At 59.8% G+C, this 11,328-nt stretch overlaps 1 long non-coding RNA gene across 1 annotated transcript in view; it reads left to right on the forward strand.

Annotated features, from left to right (window-relative positions):
- Nucleotides 1–11,103, forward strand: part of LOC109261223 (uncharacterized) — a 241,818-nt gene extending 230,715 nt beyond the window's left edge. Inside the window, exon 2 of the long non-coding RNA XR_008419044.1 lies at nucleotides 10,947–11,103. This is a non-coding gene — a long non-coding RNA (uncharacterized LOC109261223). The remainder of the gene's footprint in view (nucleotides 1–10,946) is intronic.
- The last annotated feature ends 225 nt before the right edge of the window (nucleotides 11,104–11,328 follow it).

Consider the following 11,328-nt stretch of genomic DNA (forward strand, 5'->3'; position numbering starts at 1 on the left):
GTTCCATGCCGAGTCAGCCTGCACCTCTTCCCGACCCCAGGCGCGTGGTGTTGTCAGACGTTGGCATTGGGTCCTCTTGGGGAGAGAGCCTTAGCTAGGGTTAGGGATCGGTCCAGGGACGTGGCCAGGGCCGAAGCGACTCCGGTCTCGTGATCTCCCTCGAGGGCTGAAGTGAGGGCCCATGCAGCAAGGCGGCTCAAGTGCAGGGTTAGGGGTCGAGGCCGGCTTAGGTTTCGGTGGAGGGTCCCCGTTCGGTGTGGGGTTAGGGTTAGGGTTAGGTCCCAGGAGGCTCCAGGCGCCGAACCCACAGCAGGGCAGTGGTCTTCCCGAAGGCCTGCGTTGAGGGCACAAGGGACCGTGCCGGTCAGGATCCGTCTTTGGCTGCCAAGGCCACAGACGTCGATCGGCCCCTGTTCGAGGAGGCCTCCGGAATCCTCTCGGACAGCTGCACACGGGCCTGGGAAACCACATGGTGAGCTTGCAGCTTCCATGCCGAGTCAGCCTGCACCGCCTCTGGACCCCAGGCGCGTGGTCTTGTCAGACTTTGGCATGGGGTCCCCATGGGGAGGGAGCCTTAGCTAGGGTTAGGGTTTGGTCCAGGGACGTCGCCAGGGCTGAATCGACTCCAGTCTCGTGATCTCCCTCGAGGGCTGAAGTGAGGGCCCATGCCAGAAGGCGGCTCCATTGCAGGGTTAGGGTTCGAGGCAGGCTTACGTTGCGGTGGAGGGTCCCGGTTCGGGGTACGGTTAGGGTTAGGGTTAGGTCCCAGGAGGCTCCAGGCGCCCAACCCACAGCAGGGCAGTGTTCTCCCCGAAGGGCTGAGTTGAGGGCACAAGGGACCGTGCCGGTCAGGATCCGTCTTTGGCTGCCAAGGCCACACACGTGATTGGGCCCCTGGTCGAGGAGGCCTCCGGAATCCTCTGGGCAGCTGCAGCCGGGCCTGGGAAACGACCTGGTGAGCTTCCAGGTTCCATGCCGAGTCAGCCTGCACCTCTTCCCGACCCCAGGCGCGTGGTGTTGTCAGACGTTGGCATTGGGTCCTCTTGGGGAGAGAGCCTTAGCTAGGGTTAGGGTTCGGTCCAGGGACGTGGCCAGGGCCGAAGCGACTCCGGTCTCGTGATCTCCTTCGAGGGCTGAAGTGAGGGCCCATGCAGCAAGGCGGCTCAAGTGCAGGGTTAGGGGTCGAGGCCGGCTTAGGTTTCGGTGGAGGGTCCCCGTTCGGTGTGGGGTTAGGGTTAGGGTTAGGTCCCAGGAGGCTCCAGGCGCCGAACCCACAGCAGGGCAGTGGTCTTCCCGAAGGCCTGAGTTGAGGGCACAAGGGACCGTGCCGGTCAGGATCCGTCTTTAGCTGCCAAGGCCACAGACGTCGATCGGCCCCTGTTCGAGGAGGCCTCCGGAATCCTCTCGGTCAGCTGCACACGGGCCTGGGAAACCACATGGTGAGCTTGCAGCTTCCATGCAGAATCAGCCTGCACCGCCTCTGGACCCCAGGCGCGTGGTCTGGTCAGACTTTGCAATGGGGTCCCCATTGGGAGGGAGCCTTAGCTAGGGTTAGGGTTTGGTCCAGGGACGTCGCCAGGGCTCAATCGACTCCAGTCTCGTGATCTCCCTCGAGGGCTGAAGTGAGGGTCCATGCCAGAAGGCGGCTCCATTGCAGGGTTAGGGTTCGAGGCAGGCTTACGTTGCGGTGGAGGGTCCCGGTTCGGGGTACGGTTATGGTTAGGGTTAGGTCCCAGGAGGCTCCAGGCGCCCAACCCACAGCAGGGCAGTGGTCTTCCCGAAGGCCTGAGTTGAGGGCACAAGGGACCGTGCCGGTCAGGATCCGTCTTTGGCTGCCAAGGCCACACACGTGATTGGACCCCTGGTCGAGGAGGCCTCCGGAATCCTCTGGGCAGCTGCAGCCGGGCCTGGGAAACGACCTGGTGAGCTTCCAGGTTCCATGCCGAGTCAGCCTGCACCTCTTCCCGACCCCAGGCGCGTGGTGTTGTCAGACGTTGGCATTGGGTCCTCTTGGGGAGAGAGCCTTAGCTAGGGTTAGGGTTCGGTCCAGGGACGTGGCCAGGGCCGAAGCGACTCCGGTCTCGTGATCTCCCTCGAGGGCTGAAGTGAGGGCCCATGCAGCAAGGCGGCTCAAGTGCTGGGTTAGGGGTCGAGGCCGGCTTAGGTTTCGGTGGAGGGTCCCCGTTCGGTGTGGGGTTAGGGTTAGGGTTAGGTCCCAGGAGGCTCCAGGCGCCGAACCCACAGCAGGGCAGTGGTCTTCCCGAAGGCCTGAGTTGAGGGCACAAGGGACCGTGCCTGTCAGGATCCGTCTTTGGCTGCCAAGGCCACAGACGTCGATCGGCCCCTGTTCGAGGAGGCCTCCGGAATCCTCTCGGTCAGCTGCACACGGGCCTGGGAACCACATGGTGAGCTTGCAGCTTCCATGCAGAGTCAGCCTGCACCGCCTCTGGACCCCAGGCGCGTGGTCTGGTCAGACTTTGCAATGGGGTCCCCATTGGGAGGGAGCCTTAGCTAGGGTTAGGGTTTGGTCCAGGGACGTCGCCAGGGCTGAATCGACTCCAGTCTCGTGATCTCCCTCGAGGGCTGAAGTGAGGGCCCATGCCAGAAGGCGGCTCCATTGCAGGGTTAGGGTTCGAGGCAGGCTTACGTTGCGGTGGAGGGTCCCGGTTCGGGGTACGGTTAGGGTTAGGGTTAGGTCCCAGGAGGCTCCAGGCGCCCAACCCACAGCAGGGCAGTGGTCTCCCCGAAGGTCTGAGTTGAGGGCACAAGGGACCGTGCCGGTCAGGATCCGTCTTTGGCTGCCAAGGCCACACACGTGATTGGGCCCCTGGTCGAGGAGGCCTCCGGAATCCTCTGGGCAGCTGCAGCCGGGCCTGGGAAACGACCTGGTGAGCTTCCAGGTTCCATGCCGAGTCAGCCTGCACCTCTTCCCGACCCCAGGCGCGTGGTGTTGTCAGACGTTGGCATTGGGTCCTCTTGGGGAGAGAGCCTTAGCTAGGGTTAGGGTTCGGTCCAGGGACGTGGCCAGGGCCGAAGCGACTCCGGTCTCGTGATCTCCTTCGAGGGCTGAAGTGAGGGCCCATGCAGCAAGGCGGCTCAAGTGCAGGGTTAGGGGTCGAGGCCGGCTTAGGTTTCGGTGGAGGGTCCCCGTTCGGTGTGGGGTTAGGGTTAGGGTTAGGTCCCAGGAGGCTCCAGGCGCCGAACCCACAGCAGGGCAGTGGTCTTCCCGAAGGCCTGAGTTGAGGGCACAAGGGACCGTGCCGGTCAGGATCCGTCTTTAGCTGCCAAGGCCACAGACGTCGATCGGCCCCTGTTCGAGGAGGCCTCCGGAATCCTCTCGGTCAGCTGCACACGGGCCTGGGAAACCACATGGTGAGCTTGCAGCTTCCATGCAGAGTCAGCCTGCACCGCCTCTGGACCCCAGGCGCGTGGTCTGGTCAGACTTTGCAATGGGGTCCCCATTGGGAGGGAGCCTTAGCTAGGGTTAGGGTTTGGTCCAGGGACGTCGCCAGGGCTCAATCGACTCCAGTCTCGTGATCTCCCTCGAGGGCTGAAGTGAGGGCCCATGCCAGAAGGCGGCTCCATTGGAGGGTTAGGGTTCGAGGCAGGCTTACGTTGCGGTGGAGGATCCCGGTTCGGGGTACGGTTATGGTTAGGGTTAGGTCCCAGGAGGCTCCAGGCGCCCAACCCACAGCAGGGCAGTGGTCTTCCCGAAGGCCTGAGTTGAGGGCACAAGGGACCGTGCCGGTCAGGATCCGTCTTTGGCTGCCAAGGCCACACACGTGATTGGGCCCCTGGTCGAGGAGGCCTCCGGAATCCCCTCGGCAGCTGCAGCCGGGCCTGGGAAACGACATGGTGAGCTTCCAGGTTCCATGCCGAGTCAGCCTGCACCTCTTCCCGACCCCAGGCGCGTGGTGTTGTCAGACGTTGGCATTGGGTCCTCTTGGGGAGAGAGCCTTAGCTAGGGTTAGGGTTCGGTCCAGGGACGTGGCCAGGGCCGAAGCGAGTCCGGTCTCGTGATCTCCCTCGAGGGCTGAAGTGAGGGCCCATGCAGCAAGGCGGCTCAAGTGCAGGGTTAGGGGTCGAGGCCGGCTTAGGTTTCGGTGGAGGGTCCCCGTTCGGTGTGGGGTTAGGGTTAGGGTTAGGGCCCAGGAGGCTCCAGGCGCCGAACCCACAGCAGGGCAGTGGTCTTCCCGACGGCCTGAGTTGAGGGCACAAGGGACCGTCCCGGTCAGGATCCGTCTTTGGCTGCCAAGGCCACAGACGTCGATCGGCCCCTGTTCGAGGAGGCCTCCGGAATCCTCTCGGTCAGCTGCACACGGGCCTGGGAAACCACATGGTGAGCTTGCAGCTTCCATGCCGAGTCAGCCTGCACCGCCTCTGGACCCCAGGCGCGTGGTCTTGTCAGACTTTGCAATGGGGTCCCCATGGGGAAGGAGCCTTAGCTAGGGTTAGGGTTTGGTCCAGGGACGTCGCCAGGGCTGAATCGACTCCAGTCTCGTGATCTCCCTCGAGGGCTGAAGTGAGGGCCCATGCCAGAAGGCGGCTCCATTGCAGGGTTAGGGTTCGAGGCAGGCTTACGTTGCGGTGGAGGGTCCCGGTTCGGGGTACGGTTAGGGTTAGGGATAGGTCCCAGGAGGCTCCAGGCTCCCAACCCACAGCAGGGCAGTGGTCTCCCCGAAGGGCTGAGTTGAGGGCACAAGGGACCGTGCCGGTCAGGATCCGTCTTTGGCTGCCAAGGCCACACACGTGATTGGGCCCCTGGTCGAGGAGGCCTCCGGAATCCTCTCGGCAGCTGCAGCCAGGCCTGGGAAACGACATGGTGAGCTTCTAGGTTCCATGCCGAGTCAGCCTGCACCTCTTCCGGACCCCAGGCGCGTGTTGTTGTCAGACGTTGGCATTGGGTCCCCTTGGGGAGAGAGCCTTAGCTAGGGTTAGGGTTCGGTCCAGGGACGTGGCCAGGGCCGAAGCGACTCCGGTCTCGTGATCTCCCTCGAGGGCTGAAGTGAGGGCCCATGCAGCAAGGCGGCTCAAGTGCAGGGTTAGGGGTCGAGGCCGGCTTAGGTTTCGGTGGAGGGTCCCCATTCGGTGTGGTGTTAGGGTTAGGGTTAGGTCCCAGGAGGCTCCAGGCGCCGAAGCCACAGCAGGGCAGTGGTCTTCCCGAAGGCCTGAGTTGAGGGCACAAGGGACCGTGCCGGTCAGGATCCGTCTTTGGCTGCCAAGGCCACACACGTGATTGGCCCCCTGGTCGAGGAGGCCTCCGGAATCCTCTCGGCAGCTGCAGCCGGGCCTGGGAAACGACATGGTGAGCTTCCAGGTTCCATGCCGAGTCAGCCTGCACCTCTTCCGGACCCCAGGCGCGTGGTGTTGTCAGACGTTGGCATTGGGTCCCCTTGGGGAGAGAGCCTTAGCTAGGGTTAGGGTTCGGTCCAGGGACGTGGCCAGGGCCGAAGCGACTCCGGTCTCGTGATCTCCCTCGAGGGCTGAAGTGAGGGCCCATGCAGCAAGGCGGCTCAAGTGCAGGGTTAGGGGTCGAGGCCGGCTTAGGTTTCGGTGGAGGGTCCCCGTTCGGTGTGGGGTTAGGGTTAGGGTTAGGTCCCAGGAGGCTCCAGGCGCCCAACCCACAGCAGGGCAGTGTTCTTCCCGAAGGGCTGAGTTGAGGGCACAAGGGACCGTGCCGGTCAGGATCCGTCTTTGGCTGCCAAGGCCACACACGTGATTGGGCCCCTGGTCGAGGAGGCCTCCGGAATCCTCTCGGCAGCTGCAGCCGGGCCTGGGAAACGACATGGTGAGCTTCCAGGTTCCATGCCGAGTCAGCCTGCACCTCTTCGGGACCCAAGGCGCGTGGTGTTGTCAGACGTTGGCATTGGGTCCTCTTGGGGAGAGAGCCTTAGCTAGGGATAGGGTTCGGTCCAGGGACGTCCCCAGGGCCGAAGCGACTCCGGTCTCGTGATCTCCCTCGAGGGCTGAAGTGAGGGCCCATGCAGCAAGGCGGCTCAAGTGCAGGGTTAGGGGTCGAGTCCGGCTTAGGTTTCGGTGGAGGGTCCCCGTTCGGTGTGGGGTTAGGGTTAGGGTTAGGTCCCAGGAGGCTCCAGGCGCCGAACCCACAGCAGGGCAGTGGTCTTCCCGAAGGCCTGCGTTGAGGGCACAAGGGACCGTGCCGGTCAGGATCCGTCTTTGGCTGCCAAGGCCACAGACGTCGATCGGCCCCTGTTCGAGGAGGCCTCCGGAATCCTCTCGGTCAGCTGCACACGGGCATGGGAAACCACATGGTGAGCTTGCAGCTTCCATGCCGAGTCAGCCTGCACCGCCTCTGGACCCCAGGCGCGTGGTCTTGTCAGACTTTGGCATGGGGTCCCCATGGGGAGGGAGCCTTAGCTAGGGTTAGGGTTTGGTCCAGGGACGTCGCCAGGGCAGAATCTACTCCAGTCTCGTGATCTCCCTCGAGGGCTGAAGTGAGGGCCCATGCCAGAAGGCGGCTCCATTGCAGGTTTAGGGTTCGAGGCAGGCTTACGTTGCGGTGGAGGGTCCCGGTTCGGGGTACGGTTAGGGTTAGTGTTAGGTCCCAGGAGGCTCCATGCGCCCAACCCACAGCAGGGCAGTGTTCTCCCCGAATGGCTGAGTTGAGGGCACAAGGGACCGTGCCGGTCAGGATCCGTCTTTGGCTGCCAAGGCCACACACGTGATTGGGCCCCTGGTCGAGGAGGCCTCCGGAATCCTCTCGGCAGCTGCAGCCGGGCCTGGGAAACGACATGGTGAGCTTCCAGGTTCCATGCCGAGTCAGCCTGCACCTCTTCCCGACCCCAGGCGCGTGGTGTTGTCAGACGTTGGCATTGGGTCCTCTTGGGGAGAGAGCCTTAGCTAGGGTTAGGGTTCGGTCCAGGGACGTGGCCAGGGCCGAAGCGACTCCGGTCTCGTGATCTCCCTCGAGGGCTGAAGTGAGGGCCCATGCAGCAAGGCGGCTCAAGTGCAGGGTTAGGGGTCGAGGCCGGCTTAGGTTTCGGTGGAGGGTCCCCGTTCGGTGTGGGGTTAGGGTTAGGGTTAGGTCCCAGGAGGCTCCAGGCGCCGAACCCACAGCAGGGCAGTGGTCTTCCCGAAGGCCTGAGTTGAGGGCACAAGGGACCGTGCCGGTCAGGATCCGTCTTTGGCTGCCAAGGCCACAGACGTCGATCGGCCCCTGTTCGAGGAGGCCTCCGGAATCCTCTCGGTCAGCTGCACACAGGCCTGGGAAACCACATGGTGAGCTTGCAGCTTCCATGCCGAGTCAGCCTGCACCGCCTCTGGACCCCAGGCGCGTGGTCTTGTCAGACTTTGGCATGGGGTCCCCATGGGGAGGGAGCCTTAGCTAGGGTTAGGGTTTGGTCCAGGGACGTCGCCAGGGCTGAATCGACTCCAGTCTCGTGATCTCCCTCGTGGGCTGAAGTGAGGGCCCATGCCAGAAGGCGGCTCCATTGCAGGGTTAGGGTTCGAGGCAGGCTTACGTTGCGGTGGAGGGTCCCGGTTCGGGGTACGGTTATGGTTAGGGTTAGGTCCCAGGAGGCTCCAGGCGCCCAACCCACAGCAGGGCAGTGGTCTCCCCGAAGGGCTGAGTTGAGGGCAAAAGGGACCGTGCCGGTCAGGATCCGTCTTTGGCTGCCAAGGCCACACACGTGATTGGGCCCCTGGTCGAGGAGGCCTCCGGAATCCTCTCGGCAGCCGCAGCCGGGCCTGGGAAACGACATGGTGAGCTTCCAGGTTCCATGCCGAGTCAGCCTGCACCTCTTCCGGACCCCAGGCGCGTGGTGTTGTCAGACGTTGGCATTGGGTCCTCTTGGGGAGAGAGCCTTAGCTAGGGTTAGGGTTCGGTCCAGGGACGTGGCCAGGGCCGAAGCGACTCCGGTCTCGTGATGTCCCTCGAGGGCTGAAGTGAGGGCCCATGCAGCAAGGCGGCTCAAATGCAGTGTTAGGGGTCGAGGCCGGCTTAGGTTTCGGTGTAGGGTCCCCGTTCGGTGTGGGGTTAGGGTTAGGGTTCGGTTCCAGGAGTCTCCAGGCGCCGAACCCATAGCAGGGCAGTGGTCTTCCCGAAGGCCTGAGTTGAGGGCACAAGGGACCGTGCCGGTCAGGATCCGTCTTTGTCTGCCAAGGCCACAGACGTCGATCGGCCCCTGTTCGAGGAGGCCTCCGGAATCCTCTCGGACAGCTGCACACGGGCCTGGGAAACCACATGGTGAGCTTGCAGCTTCCATGCCGAGTCAGCCTGCACCGCCTCTGGACCCCAGGCGCGTGGTCTTGTCAGACTTTGGCATGGGGTCCCCATGGGGAGGGAGCCTTAGCTAGGGTTAGGGTTTGGTCCAGGGACGTCGCCTGGGCTGAATCGACTCCAGTCTCGTGATCTCCCTCGAGGGCTGAAGTGAGGGCCCATGCCAGAAGGCGGCTCTATTGCAGGGTTAGGGTTCGAGGCAGGCTTAGGTTGCGGTGGAGGGTCCCGTTTCAGGGTACGGTTAGGGTGAGGGTTAGGTCCCAGGAGGCGCCAGGCGCCCAACCCACAGCAGGGCAGTGGTCTCCCCGAAGGCCTGAGTTGAGGGCACAAGGGACCGTGCGGGTCAGGATCCGTCTTTGACTGCCAAGGTCACACACGTGATTGGGCCCCTGGTCGAGGAGGCCTCCGGAATCCTCTCGGCAGCTGCAGGCAGGCTGGGAAACCATATGGTGAGCTTGCAGCTTCCATGCCGAGTCAGCCTGCACCGCCTCTGGACCCCAGGCGCGTGGTCTTGTCAGACTTTGGCATGGGGTCCCCATGGGGAGGGAGCCTTAGCTAGGGTTAGGGTTTGGTCCAGGGACGTCGCCAGGGCTGAATCGACTCCAGTCTCGTGATCTCCCTCGAGGGCTGAAGTGAGGGCCCATGCCAGAACGCGGCTCCATTGCAGGGTTAGGGTCCGAGGCAGGCTTAGGTTGCGGTGGAGGGTCCCGGTTTGGGGTACGGTTAGGGTTAGGGATAGGTCCCAGGAGGCTCCAGGCGTTGAACCCACAGTTGTGCAGTGGTCTCCCCGAAGGTCTGAGTAGAGGGTACAGGGAGGGTGCCAATCAAGAACAGTCTTTGGCTTCCAATTTCACACAAATGTATGGCCCCCTGTAGGTTAAGCCTCAGGAATCCTCTCGGTCAGCTGCAGCCGGGCCTGGGAAATGATATGGTGAGGTTCCACGTTCCATTCCGAGTGACCCTTTACTGCTTCTGGACCCCAGCCACGTGATGTTGTCAGAGGTTTATGGTTCGGTCCAGGAAAGTCGCTAGTGTCGAAGCAACATCAGTGTTTTGAATTCCATGGAAGGCTGAAATGAGGGCACATATTCTGACATGGATCTGTTGTAAAGTTAGTGTGATATATAGGGTTAGGTGTAGCGTGAGTATTCTGGTTAGGGTTACCATTAGGTTTAGGGTTAGCTCCCTGGAGGCTCCGGGTTGTTACCCCAGAGCAGAGCACGTGTATCCCCAAAGGGCTGAGTGGAGTCACAAGGGTGTGTGCCGGTCAAGATTATTCTATGGGTTCCAAGGCTAGACATATGTATGTGCCACCCTTACTGTAGGCTTCAGGAATCCTCTCGTGCAGCTGCCGCCTCGCTTTGGAAATGACATGGTGATATTCCACGTTCCATGTCGAGTATTTCTTCATCAATTCTGGAACCCATGTGCATGCTGTTATTAGAAAATGTACAAATGTATATTTTCTGGTGGAATGATATCTCCCTTGATGTCTTTGCAGTGTTAAAGTGCTCTTCTATGTATGTATGAGTATCAATTCTTTACTTTAGGTTTTCAGTGTTTTGTGTATTGAATTCTCTCAAGTTGAGCACATGTATGTTTACAATTGTTGTATCTTTCGTTGGATTATACCTTTTATCATTATAATTTCCTTCTTTCCCTCTTCTTAGAGTTTTATTTTTAAATGTAAAAGGATGTCAACTTTTCATTGAAATATTCTTCACACATTTGTTGTATTAGTTTTAGGCATACATTGTAGTCATTCCATATGTCTATAAATTATGTTGTCCTTCAGCACAAGTGAAAGCATGCAACAGTATTATTACAGGATTAACTCTATTCGATTGGCTATCTCTTGTATCCCTAGGACTCATTCGTTCCATAGCTGGAAGCAGTTATCTCTCTCTCAAAGGTGTCAATTCTTTATCTAACCTAAATACTCTGGTGGTAAACACAATTACTTGCTCAGCATGTGTAAATTGGCCGTCTATTTTTCTGTGGACATTGCTTAAAACATTACAAATGATGTCATTATGTTAATAAATTCTGTTTCATTCTTCACTCAAAAAAAAGGAGAAGGAAAAGGTTTCTTTGTGTCCCAGGCCCTGTCACTAAGACCCTTCCCATTGTGGAGAACAGGCGGAGTTGCCCAGAGCACCTTCAGTCCCTCAGCTGAGCGACCAAGGCCTTCAACTTTGCAGGAATTCCCATGGTAGCCAGCAGAGAGAGCTCAAGCACCACAGACCCGGAGGGGCGGCCTCCTCTGCCTAGGCAGTGATGGCCAGCAGAGGGCGCACCATCAGCTTTTCTGACCCAGGGCACTTCAGAGCAGGAAGGGCTGCTGCTGCTCCCAGAGGACACAGGGCCTCTACCACTGTCTCAGGACAGAGAGCAGAGCTGTGTTTCGAGCGGGTTCTGCCGCCCGCCCCAGGGGAGACCTTGGGAGCTTTGCAGCAACTTGGCATCTCCTGAGTCGCCAGAGAGAAGCTGCCTTGTTGTACTGAGTGCTGAGGAGGGGGCGCTGGGTGGCTTCCCTGGGCATGATGGTTGCAAAACAGCATAGGCCCTTGCATTTTCTGGGTTGTTCCCGTGTTTCATTCCTCAACTTCCTGGACAGTATTTGAACAAGTCGTATTTTATTAAAGGACTTGTGGATTGCAGTGTTCCACGACATCACCTCATAGATACAGTCGATGGTTTCTTCCAGATTCAGGCTTGTTTCCGGGAAGAAACCCTGACAGAAATTCAGAAGAACGGGAGCTGCATTCCATTAGGACTTGAATACACGAAATGTTTGTCTCAGGACCTTCTAGAAGAATGAGCTGTGACCCACTTTCCGAGTCCTGCTGGAACCAGTGACCGAGGTAAGGGCACAAACTGTCCCCCACAACATACATGCTTTTTTAAAAAATTTATGGTTATTTTTCCAACCTAATGAAGTGATTGAAAACTACAGAAAACCCCGTAGGTAGGTGTCTTAACCTTCTGATATCTATTACTTTAAATTGCACTTAGTAAACATACAGTGTAATATTAGTTTCAGGTGTACAATGTAGAGCAACACTTCCATGCGTCACCTGGTGCTCATC

Source organism: Panthera pardus, unplaced genomic scaffold (genome assembly GCF_024362965.1).
Source record: "Panthera pardus isolate Hobbes unplaced genomic scaffold, ASM2436296v1 HiC_scaffold_328, whole genome shotgun sequence".
Classification (NCBI taxonomy): Eukaryota; Metazoa; Chordata; class Mammalia; order Carnivora; family Felidae; genus Panthera; species Panthera pardus.